Raw genomic sequence first — 12845 nt, 5'->3', positions numbered from 1 at the left:
CACATTACTACAGTTTTGATGTCACTACATTGGTTACCTGTGTCATTCAGGATTGACTTTAAAATTCTGCTTATGGTTTATAAAGCCTTAAATAATCTCGCCCCATCTTATATATCGGAATGTCTGACACCTTATATTCCAAATCGTAACCTCAGATCCTCAAATGAGTGTCTCCTTAGAATTCCAAGAACAAAACTTAAAAGAAGTGGTGAGGTGGCCTTCTGCTGTTATGCACCTAAAATCTGGAATAGCCTGCCAATAGGAATTCGCCAGGCTAATACAGTAGAGCAGTTTAAAACACTGCTGAAAACATATAATTTTAACATGGCCTTTCTATAACTTCAATTTAATTTAATTTAACTTAATCCTGATACTCTGTATGTTCAATTTCCTTATAATAACTACTCATGGTGGCTCTAAAATCCGTACTGACCCCTACTCTCTTTTCTGTTTCTTTTTCTGGTTTCTTTGTGGTGGTGGCCTGCGCCACCTCCACCTACTCAAAGCTTCATGATGCCCCAATAACGATGGATGGATTTAAAGGCAGAACTCTACGTGACCATCACCATCATCAAGCCCTTCCGCGAGAACCCTAAATCCAAAGAGGACTGTTTCTTTTATGTTAGGTAGAATGCCCAGAGGGGACTGGGCGGTCTCATGGTCTGGAATCCCTACAGATTTTATTTTTTTCTCCAGCCATCTGGAGTTTTTTTGTTTTTTCTGTCCCCCCTGGCCATTGAACCTGACTCTTATTTGATGTTAATTAATGTTGATTTATTTTGTTTTCTTATTGTGTCTTTTATTTTTCTATTATTTATTATGCAAAGCACTTTGAGCTACTGTTTGTATGAAAATGTGCTATATAAATAAATGTTGTTGTTGTTGTTATATATATATATATTAAAAAAAGAACAAACATTTCACTAGGGGTTCTTACTTTTCACTTTTTTATTTTTACCAGCTATATTACCCTGCCCTACATTGTGGTTATTTCATCACCTTGTGTCTTTGCAGTGATACTACAGCAGAACTAATGTTGTACTGATCATTTCTCTGCTACATTGTTAGTCTAAGATCTCAAATTAATCATCTGTCCCTTTAATCTACTTGGTTCAGCGTTGCAAGCATTATTAGCAACTATACTGGCAACAGTCCAAGCAAGACTGGAACCATTTCACTACTGTATGTACACACCGACTTATTCATTTCACTTACAGTCACTGTGAGTGTGTATCTTTGCACCCAATGCTGCCAAGGATTGGCCCAGTCATACAAAACAGATGGATAGATAAATATACTCTGTAAAATGGGACACTCTGGAATTCTACTAAAATGTTATTTTTACAGTTATGGAATTAAGAAAAAACTATGAGCTGAAACTGCAGAATAAAATGTGCAGCTCACATGGACTAGGGTTTGTTCTGATAAAGCATTAATACAGCATTCCAAATAACATAGAGTGATTGCCCAGTACAGTGAATAACAATCTATGACATACCCAGTCAGGTATAGTCGTACTTGAATCATCGTTTCTGTTTAAAGTTCTTGAGCATGTAGCAGTCTGCCACCTCACTAGTTACTTAACTTAAAATCTAATGAAACCCTTTCAGTCTGGTTTCAAAGCAGAGAAAAGCTGTGAAACTGCTCTGCTTAAAGTAACTAAATATTTGCATAAGGTAGCAGACTCTGTGCAAATCTGTATTTTAATTCTGTTAAACATTAGGGCAGCATGTGACACTGTCGAGCATTACAGTTCTACCATCCAAAATAGAGAACATTGTGGGTATCTCTAGCACTGCCCTCCAGTAGTTTAAGCCATATCTGTTCATTTTGGCAACAGACACACAGGGGGTTCCTCGAGGGTTTGTCCTCGACCCTCTCCTGTTCTGCATCTACATGCATCCACCTTGGTCATATTATTCATAGTTTTGGACTGGGTCGTCATATTTATGTGGATAATACTTCAATCTGTTTCAGTATTAAAATGAAAATTTTCAGAATTTTTTCACCTTACACCTTCACCTGCCTCACTGAAATTTAAACCTGGATGGAACTCTACTCTTTAAAATTAAACTGTAACAGAAGAGAATTAACTTTTTTTAATTACTTGGGGATTATATAATTAGACCTCCTTCAACTTCAAGGAATCTTGGTGTAATTTGTGATTACGTTACTCCCTTTCTTCTTCTACCTAAGAAATTTTTCATCTTCCACATTCCACCTTCATAAAATACCCTATATTCACTCATTCCTCTCCTTTTCAGATGCTGAAAAAGTTATCCATGCGTGTGTTACATGCGGAATCAACAACTGTAACTGCCTATTGGCAGGTGCTCCTTCTAATCTGTTGGCACAGGTCCTACTGGATCAAAACTGTTGAAAAATTCCTTACACAGATCCACAACAGTGAGAACCTAACACCCATCCTGCTGTACTACATCCCAATTGTGATCAATGGTAGCCAAGCAAGGCAACTTTTAATGATTAAAAACGTTTTTGCGCAACATAATTACAAGCCCTGACGATGAAAGATTTGACATACATGTTTCACGTATAAACAAAACTTAACTTCATGCGCGTTAAGGACGAGTTAACGTAACATGAACGGTGTAGTTGCGATTTATCTGTAGTTAATCTTAATTTCTGTGAATTGACTAATAATCTTAAATCTATATACCTCGACACTGCTGGTATTCCTTTCCTGTCTTCGGTGAATATTCCAGAAATCACGCTTACATTACTCCATGGACGTCGCCATCTTGGACGCTTGAAAGACCACAACGCATGCTTTGCTGCAAATAGGCTGGGTTCTCAGATTTGACAGGCACTTTGCCGTCCAATTACAGTCATAGTCCCACCCAACCTTGACTGCGCGCTCCACGTAATGACGCGAATATTGAAACGCCCTTTCCCAACGTCACTCGCATCATGCCCTTTGCGGCAAGTAAATATTGCAGCAGACCGGAGACATTATAAGCGGATCTGAAGGCGGGATAACTGTAAATGTAAGTGGATAGTATTGGCTAATTCAGAATTTCAACGAATGAGATTGTTGTTACTCTATGACAATCAAAAACTCACCTGTCCAAATATCAACGTTTGAAGTTGTCTATCAAGTGTAACTTTAACCAAACGTTTCACAGTTCCTGATCCCTACCTCTTTGAGGTTACGACTAATATAGTTTCATTTTAAAAAATCTGCAGTTATACCAAGCGACGAAACTTTATTAAGTGGCGTTGAAACCCCATTAGACAAAAGAAGAAGCGACGAAATTAATTGCTCGTATTTTTGACAAAGGAAGTAAGCGTGCTTCGAAATGTAAACGTTTGAAAGTTGCAGTTTTTTTCGTATTTTTAACAACTTTGTGTTGTATGGTTATGTTTGTACCGTGAACCTTTACGTTTGTATAAATAATCATTTTCGGTGTAGTAATTGATTTAAATTCAGTGCTTGAAGTGGACCGGTACCGGCAGCTCTTCAAATTCCACAAGACAAGTTTCACGAGAACTCCTTGACTGTGCATGGAAAACGAAAAAACTTGTGCAAGCATCTAGGAAACGCTCGATCAGTTATACTGTCATGAAGCAGGCTTTTGACAAAGTTCAGATTGACTACAGTGGTGCACGATATTACCTTTTTTCTTTTCAGTTTAGTTCCTTATGTTGGAGTAATGTGTCTAAATTGTAATACCAAATAATCTGCCATGTTTTTGTACCGTCAATTTTAATAGTATTTCATGGAAATTCAACATTCTACTTTACTGTCCGTCTTTTAAAGATGCTGATAATATTTTTTTTTCATGCATAAATTGTGGCATTCATATAATGTGCCCTCCACTATTAATGACACCCCTTATAAAAATTTATTTAATTAGTTAAAGTTAATTTTAAAAATATTCATTTCTTGATTAGGGCTTTGTTGTTCTTTGAATGAAATTGTTTCAATTAAAAGTCACATGTTTCTAAGTTTTTCAGTGCAAGGTGACATTTCTTCTGCAAACAGGAATTTTTTTTCTAAACCTTCTTACAAATTTTTACAAGGGGTGACAATAGTGGAGAGCACTGTATTTATCCATTTTATCTTAGGATGACGTGCCTGTGACTTGCATATTACTTTAGGTAGTATCCAGATTGGAGTATTCATAATACTCTGAAATAATTGATGTATTCTAAAAAGCTATTGAGATAACCATGAAGAGAGTTTTTGTAGTGAACACAGAGGAATTCTCACAGTTTGAACTCTATTCCAATGTGTCCACTTTTATGAGAAAACAGGAGTGTTCAGACCAAAACCAGATAGCTTGCACAAAACAAATATTACATGTGACAATGTGATGTATTTATTTGTGTGTGTCCACAGTGTAGGAGAGCAGACTGGCTGTGTGGCTGAAGTAGGTCAGCTGACTCGAGAACAAGGGGCTTGGGTTTATGAGGCAGTAGAGATCAGCAGGACCTCCAGGGGGACTTAACATGAAAAACTGTTGAAGTTCATAATAAAGGGCCATGGAGCAGATGGTCACTTGCTGGTAACTTAGTTCAGATAATAAGTAAAACTTTGTTATTGTAATTTATCTAGTAGCAAAGTGCTATGATAACTTTAGAGCACCAAACTGTTGTATTTGCTTGTCCAACAAGCTGCTGTATCTGAAAAGGTGTCATCCAAATGGTTTAAAAATGATGAAGATCCTAAAGGTCACTGGGCAATGACCTCTATACAGTAGAAGATGAGGAGCTGACAGATGGCCTCTACAATTACCTGATGAAGTGCTGTCAAGAGCCGTAGGTACTTTTGAAAAGATCGACAGAGTTCACATCATTCTAGTGAGTACAGGAAGTGTCTCTATGAGTAATGTCCTCTCTGATTCTGTGTTTGTGATCAGCTCTCATTAAAGCTTGAGGAACAGTTGAGAGGATCTCTGTACCAGAGGCAGAAGGTCTGTTCATTGATGGATCAGCAGACGGTGAGTGGGACGTCATGTGGTGTTCGAAACAGACGGTCCTTTCTTTTTATTTTCAGCACCATTCTGTTAATCAGAATACCATTTTACTTGTAGTGAAATTAGACAAGAATATAAACTAAATACATATAAATGTAAATATATTTTAAAGTGAAATTTAAAATATGCATTAATACACCTTTAGTATTGGTAAAAGCAATTTTTTTTTTTTTTTTTAAGGTGAGCGAAGAGTTTGACACACTCGTGCTTCAACTGTTGGAGTTTTAGGAGGACAGACGGCATCACTAAGGCATCTCAACTTGGGATTCCATCTCAGCCGCTCCTGTAAAAAACGTGTCACTTGCTTTATTTGTCTTTGGCCTTTTTATTTCTAACTGTTAAACTGACTGTGCATAATAGAGTTATGTTTATTTGATTTAACTATTGATGTAAATAATAAAGGACACTTTGTTGATTAAGTTCTGTATATTTGAAATTGTTTGTGTATCTGTTTTAGCCAATTCATGTCATCTGCATTTTTTCTTTAATTTTTATAACTGCATTGTACAGTTTTATTACTTTTTTGAATATATGTATATATTTTATTATTATCCATCGTCTAACCTGCTGAATCCGAATACAGGGTCACGGGGGTCTGCTGGAGCCAATCCCAGCCAACACAGGGCACAAGGCAGGAACCAATCCTGGGCAGGGTGCCAACCCACCGCAGGAAACACACAAACACACCAAGCACACACTAGGGCCAATTTAGAATCGCCAATCCACCTAACCTGCATGTCTTTGGATTGTGGGAGGAAACCGGAGTGCCCGGAGGAAACCCACGCAGACACGGGAGAACATGCAAACTCCACGCAGGGAGGACCCGGGAAGCGAACCCAAGTCTCCTAACTGCGAGGCAGCAGCGCTACCACTGCGCCACCGTGCCGCCCTTTTATTATTATTTATATTATAATATAATAATAAAAAAAATATATATATATATAAGTGGCCGTGCTTCAGTATATTCCCCGATCAGTCTGTTTGTTTGAATGTACAAAGAAGATACATTTTTCTTTCAGTTCAACTGACCCATCATTTATTGTTAATTGTAAATATTTCTTGAAATGGTTGTACAATTTATACTGAATTATTATTAATAAAATTTTGTTTTTCGTAGTGACAATACAGAGTGTTTTAATTTGTGCTGGTCCAGACAACTCGTGTATTAACACAACTAGAATTGATAGATTTGAGCAGAGCCTCCTCTTGTATCAACACCATCTACAAATGGCACTTTGCTGGACTCGCCGGTAATCTCACCGGATAAAACAGCTTGGAAGCTGAGCATCCTGATCAAGACTTTACTGTTTACTTACAGACATAGTCTACAACAATAAGGGTCTTGCTTTTCTTTATTTAGGAGTCACATTTTCAATAAAACTTGCATTTTCATTAACTGAAAATGCAGCTTGTGTGTGTGTATGTATATATATATATATATATATACAAAATTAAAGGAAAAGGACTGAATACTCTTGATAAATGGAGGTCAAAACTTTTGAAGCTCAGTATTCTAAATAACACAGCTAGAACCTTGTTATTCTACGGTCTTGACATTAAGTGTGTGTTTGTGTTTTTATATATATATCCATCCATTATCTAACCCGCAATATCCTAACTACAGGGTCACGGGGGTCTACTGGAGCCAACCCCAGCCAAAACAGAGAGCAAGGCAGGAAACAAACCCTGGGCAGGGCACACACACACCAAGCACACACCTGTATATCCTTGGATTGTGGGAGGAAACCAGAGCACCAGGAGCAAACCCACACAGACATGGGAGAACATGCAAACTCCACGCAGGGAGGACCTGGGAAGCGAACCACTGTGCCACCATGCCGTGATATATATATATATATATATATATATATATATATATATATATATATATATATACTAGCAAAATACCAGCAGAGGAGAAGTAGTGTGTTAAAGAAGCAATGAAAAGAAAAGGAAACATTTTGAAAATAACGTAACCTGATTGTCAATGTAATTGTTTTGTCACTGTTGTGAGTGATGAGTGTTGTTGTCATATATATATATATATATATATTTACACACACACACATAAACATATATATATATACTGTACATATCTATACATATACACATATATACATACATATATATCTACATATATACACACACATATATAAACATATATATACATATACATACATATCTACATATATACACTGTGATGGTTATTCTTCTTTAAAAGAATCTTACACAACACAAAACAAAGTTTTGGGGACCGTCCCCATATATTGTCGTCCAGACAATTAAAGAAAATAACGATTCAAAGTCTCAGAGCAAAACAATGAACAGATTTCTTCAGTCAAAATGGCGACTTTATACAGAGAAGGATTATGGGACAGGAAATGGTTGGCAAGAAGTGACGTTGAAAACAGGAACCGGAAACAACGTCATCATGATGGGACGGAAGTGAGGTGGATTGATGGAGCGGAAGTGACGTCATCATGGTGGGCGGAAGTGACGTCATGCGGCCATTTTGGAATCCTGGAAGTGGAGGAATTATTTTTCTTCAAGTTTTCTGTTGAGCAAAAGAGATTCAGGTAAGTACCACGTGACAACCCTCTATCTCGCGATGTTTCACTCACCTTTAGGCTCTTTGACTGCCTCCTAATCGCACATGTGTGACATGACCCCCCCCTCAGCCCAGACCCTCGGGTCGGGCGACCTGCACCGAGAGGTCGTGGACACGAGAGAGAGCATCTGCATTGGCCTGCAAGGAACCTCTACGATAAATGACACTGAAACGATAAGGCTGAAGATTCAAAACCACCTAGTGATGCGAGGGTTAGACTCCCGATGAAGGGACATCCACTGTAAGGCAGCATGATCCGTCACCAGAGTAAACTCACGCCCCAGTAGGTAGTACCTCAAAGACGTGACAGCCCACTTAATCGCCAAGGCTTCTCGCTCCACGCAGCATACTTGGTCTCCGGTCCAGCAGTTTCCGGCTCAGGTACATAACAGGTGTTCAGCACCATCAACGCATTGGCTCAGCACGGCACCCAAACCTGTGGCCGATGCGTCGGTCTGGAGGATGAAAGGAACAGAAAAATCAGGAGATCTTAAAACAGGTGCTGAAGTAAGGGCCAAATTTAAGTCACTGAATGCTTTCTCAACCGAAATATCCCATACCACTTTTAAAGGTGCTCGTTTCCTTGTTAAATTAGATAAGGGCAGCAACTTCTGAGAAATGCGGTACAAAACACGATAGTAACCTGCCAATCCCAAAAATGCTTGTACCTGCCGCTTAGTCATCGGACGGGGCCAATTAAGAATGGCATCAATTTTGGAACATTGTGGTTTAACAACACCCCCTCCTACTAGGTAGCCCAAATATTTGGCTTCTCTTAATCCAAAAACATTTCTTCGATTAATTCAAGACCAGCAGATGCTAGCTTGGAGAGTATTGTTTTAACCTGCCATACATGATCCTTCCACGTGCTGGAATAAATGACCACATCATCTAGGTAGGCAGCACTATATGAATTGTGGGGCCTTAGCAGTGTGTCTACCAGGCGTTGGAAGGTAGCTGGTGCCCGTGCAAGCCAAAAGGAAGGACCCTGTATTGCCAATGTCCACTGGGTGTACTAAAAGCGTTTTTCTTTTGGAGTCCGCTAAGGGAATTTGCCAATACCCTTTCGTCATGTCAAGAGTAGTTAGGAATTGAGCGTTCCCCAACCGATCAAGTAAATCATCCACCCGCGGCATGGGATACGCATCAAATTTAGAGACCTGATTAAGTCGTCGAAAGTCATTACAAAACCTCCACGACCCATCAGGTTTAGAAACTAAGACAATTGGACTAGACCAAGGGCTATGACTTCCTCAATAACCCCTAATTCTAGCATTCGTCTAATTTCCAACTCTACTTACGCTTTCTTTGCCTCCGGGAGCCTATAAGGTCTCTCTCTGACAATCACTCCAGGGTTAGTAATAATATCGTGAACAATCAACGAGTACGTCCGGTATCTCGTCCACAACTTTAGGGACAGACAAGATAGCCGCCTCGAGATCTTGTCGTTGTTTGATGTCAAATCGGGGCCAAAATTAAGATGGGCACATGACATAAAAGAGAACGAGGCTGATTGGACGAGGGATCAGTTCCCTGTCCTTCCATGGTTTCAGCAAATTAATATGATATACTCGTTCAGTAGGTCGCCGATTAGGTTGTTTAACCAAATAATCAACGAGACCTTTTCTTTCTTTAATTTCATAAGGGCCTTGCCAATGTGCTAACAACTTTGAATGAGAAGTTGGGACGAGTACCATTACACGATCACCCGGGACAAATTCGAATGGTGGTGTTTGGTTATAATAACGGACTGCGCTGCTTGTGCCTTTTCCAAATTTTCTTTTAGAATAGGTCTGATTTTCTCTAATCTATCGCGAATTTGCGATATATTCAAGAATATTTGAAGTTGGGAGGACCTCCTCTTCCCATCCTTCTTTTAACATATCCAAAAGCCCTCTGGGTTGTCTTCCATATAATAATTCAAAGGAGAGAAACCAGTAGAGGTCTGAGGACTTCCGATAAGCAAACAAAACGAGAGGAAGCAACTGATCCCAGTTTCTTCCATCCTCGTTAACTACCTTGCGTAACATCTGTTTCAAAGTTTGATTGAAACGCTCTACCAATCCGTCAGTTTGGGGATGATAGACAGACGTTTTCAGATGTTTTATTCGGAGTAATTTGGCTACTTCCTGAGCGTCTCCGAGTGAAAGGAGTCCCTTGGTCCGTTAAAACCTCTTTGGGATCCCAACACGGCGAATATCCCTACTAATTCCCGTGCGATGTTTTTGTATTAGCTGAGCGCAATGGAACAGCTTCCGAAAGCGAGTGGCATAATCTACTAGCACCAAAATATATTTAAAACCTTTTAACGAGGGTTCCAATGGTCCTACGAGATCGATACCGACTCGTTCAAAGGGATATCAATAAGGGGAAGGGGCGAGAGGAGCTCGCGTCCTTCTAGGAATCTGGCGAAGTTGACACTCAGGACAGGAAGGCAAAATCGCGGACCTCCTCGTTAATTCCCGCCAATAGAATCGGAGCTTTATTCTCTCTAATGTTTTTCGAGCCTAAGTGGGCTCCTAGAAGGTGGCGTGTGCTAATTCACACACCTTTAGCGAAAAGTGCGTGGAATTAACAACAACGTTCGCACTTCTCCCTCGTGTTCTGCCACTCTATATAATAATTCGTTTTTAAGTACAAAGAACGGCATCGGTGGCATGGGATCCAAGGTTGTATAACCCTCGGTAGAGACTACTGCATTCCTAATATTTTTTAAGGAATCATCGTTCCATTGTTCCCTTTTAAAAGACGATGGTGTTAATAGAAATTGGGCAGTTAAATCTTGTATAGGGTCTTGTGCGACCTTAAGGGGTGTGGTTTCTGTCTCCACGTCATCTGCGTTAACTGCACTAGTTCCCGCAGAGGTCGATGGGACATCAATTCTTCACATTGGGTACCCGTATGGGTCCGTGCTACTGTGGGACATGGCGTGGAGGCAGTCGGAGCAGTATTCTCCATTACTAAGCCTAAATGTTTCTTAGGTACAGTTACGTTATTACCGCTGGTAATTTTATTCCAGTCTCTACCCAATATAACTGGAAAAGGGGATCGGTAATACAGCCATGGCCATGCTCGTTAGGTGATGATTTACTGATACACACATCTGGCCGTTTTATAATACCGGATATCCCCATGAATACATTTTAGACTAGTTTTTATCCTAGTCCACTGTTGCGGTAAAACGAAACGGGTGGCAACAATGGAAATGTTACTCCCGGAATCAAACATTGCTCTTACCTTCCTGCCATTTATAATAACTGCACCTGTATATGGAAGAGATAAAGGATTAGTCACAGTGGCACAATACCTTTCTCCCTTAACTAATGAGCAATACATGGGCTCGATGGTACAGTTGGGGACAGATGTCCAATCTCCCCACACTTGAAACAGCGGGAAGACTGGCACCTCTGTCCCGTCTACGGACGGCAGGCTCGGGAGTTTGTCGGGGGGGCTCAGGAGTTGCCCCACGTGCCTGTTGGGTTGGCGGAGAACCGTTCTGATTTCCCTGATTTGCAAGCCGCCCAGTGGCGCTCAGTGATCTGGATTAAGGAGTCCATGTCCTCAAAATTATGCTTCCGTACTTGCTGGGCGATATGGTCAGGGAGGGCATGCACAAAAGTTTCACATGCTAGAAGCTCGGCCATTTTATGTGAATTATTAATGTCGGGCCGTAGCCAGCGACATACTTTCCCCAAGCTTCAAAGCCCTGGGTTCTTATCGGTCTCTCTGGATCGAACTGCCACTCCCTCCATTCTCTCGCCTGCTGTTCGAGATCGCCGTGGCGCTTGAAGACCTCCTTTTTAGAGCGTCATAATCAGCTGCCTGCTCCTCAGTTAGATCATAATAGGCTCTCTGCGCGTTCCCTTCAGGTAGGGAGCCAGTATGTACGCCCATTCCGACCTTGGCCATGCGTTCGCTTAGCGTGCGCTCGAAAATCAAAAGTATGTCTCGATGTCGTCCGATTCTGTTAATGTAGCAATAGCAATAGGTGGTGGCGGCGACCTCCGTCCGTACACCTAGCAGACACGGGAGAACATGCAAACTCCACGCAGGGAGGACCGGAAGCGAACCCAAGTCTCCTAACTGCGAGGCAGCAGCGCTACCACTGCGCCATCGTGCGCCCTTTTATTATTATTTATATTATAATATAATAATAAAAAATATATATATATATAAGTGGCCGTGCTTCAGTATATTCCCCGATCAGTCTGTTTGTTTGAATGTACAAAGAAGATACATTTTTCTTTCAGTTCAACTGACCCATCATTTATTGTTAATTGTAAATATTTCTTGAAATGGTTGTACAATTTATACTGAATTATTATTAATAAAATTTTGTTTTTCGTAGTGACAATACAGAGTGTTTTAATTTGTGCTGGTCCAGACAACTCGTGTATTAACACAACTAGAATTGATAGATTTGAGCAGAGCCTCCTCTTGTATCAACACCATCTACAAATGGCACTTTGCTGGACTCGCGGTAATCTCACCGGATAAAACAGCTTGGAAGCTGAGCATCCTGATCAAGACTTTACTGTTTACTTACAGACATAGTCTACAACAATAAGGGTCTTGCTTTTCTTTATTTAGGAGTCACATTTTCAATAAAACTTGCATTTTCATTAACTGAAAATGCAGCTTGTGTGTGTGTATATATATATATATATATATATATATATAACAAAATTAAAGGAAAAGGACTGAATACTCTTGATAAATGGAGAGTCAAAACTTTTGAAGCTCAGTATTCTAAATAACACAGCTAGAACCTTGTTATTCTACGGTCTTGACATTAAGTGTGTGTTTGTGTTTTTATATATATATCCATCCATTATCTAACCCGCAATATCCTAACTACAGGGTCACGGGGGTCTACTGGAGCCAACCCCAGCCAAAACAGAGAGCAAGGCAGGAAACAAACCCTGGGCAGGGCACACACACACCAAGCACACACCTGTATATCCTTGGATTGTGGGAGGAAACCAGAGCACCAGGAGCAAACCCACACAGACATGGGGAGAACATGCAAACTCCACGCAGGGAGGACCTGGGAAGCGAACCACTGTGCCACCATGCCGTGACAGCGGAGAAGTAGTGTGTTAAAGAAGCAATGAAAAGAAAAGGAAACATTTTGAAAATAACGTAACCTGATTGTCAATGTAATTGTTTTGTCACTGTTGTGAGTGATGAGTGTTGTTGTCATATATATATATATATATATATTTACACACACACACATA

The 12845-nt window shown here is 40.2% G+C and overlaps 1 protein-coding gene and 1 long non-coding RNA gene across 4 annotated transcripts in view; one reads left to right on the top strand and one right to left on the bottom strand.

The window, feature by feature from the left end:
• The window catches only part of hspbp1 (HSPA (heat shock 70kDa) binding protein, cytoplasmic cochaperone 1), a 97403-nt gene extending 94593 nt beyond the window's left edge, over positions 1–2810 (bottom strand). Inside the window, exon 1 of the mRNA XM_039774669.1 lies at positions 2678–2810. The gene's annotated coding sequence lies outside the window, so the exon portion shown is untranslated. The remainder of the gene's footprint in view (positions 1–2677) is intronic.
• Positions 2811–3312: 502 nt separating this feature from the next.
• LOC120542495 lies at positions 3313–5457 on the top strand. Of its 3 annotated transcripts, XR_005636192.1 has the most exons (4): positions 3313–4526; positions 4636–4783; positions 4881–4961; positions 5178–5457. It is a non-coding gene; the product is annotated as an uncharacterized LOC120542495 (long non-coding RNA). The 3 variants fall into 3 exon arrangements; XR_005636193.1 differs by having other exon boundaries at positions 3313–4779; XR_005636191.1 differs by having other exon boundaries at positions 3313–4783.
• Positions 5458–12845: the final 7388 nt, after the last annotated feature.

Source organism: Polypterus senegalus, chromosome 13 (assembly GCF_016835505.1).
Source record: "Polypterus senegalus isolate Bchr_013 chromosome 13, ASM1683550v1, whole genome shotgun sequence".
NCBI classification, from domain to species: Eukaryota; Metazoa; Chordata; class Cladistia; order Polypteriformes; family Polypteridae; genus Polypterus; species Polypterus senegalus.
The sequence above is the reverse complement of the archived record's forward strand: the minus strand, read 5'-3'. Positions and strand labels throughout refer to the sequence as shown.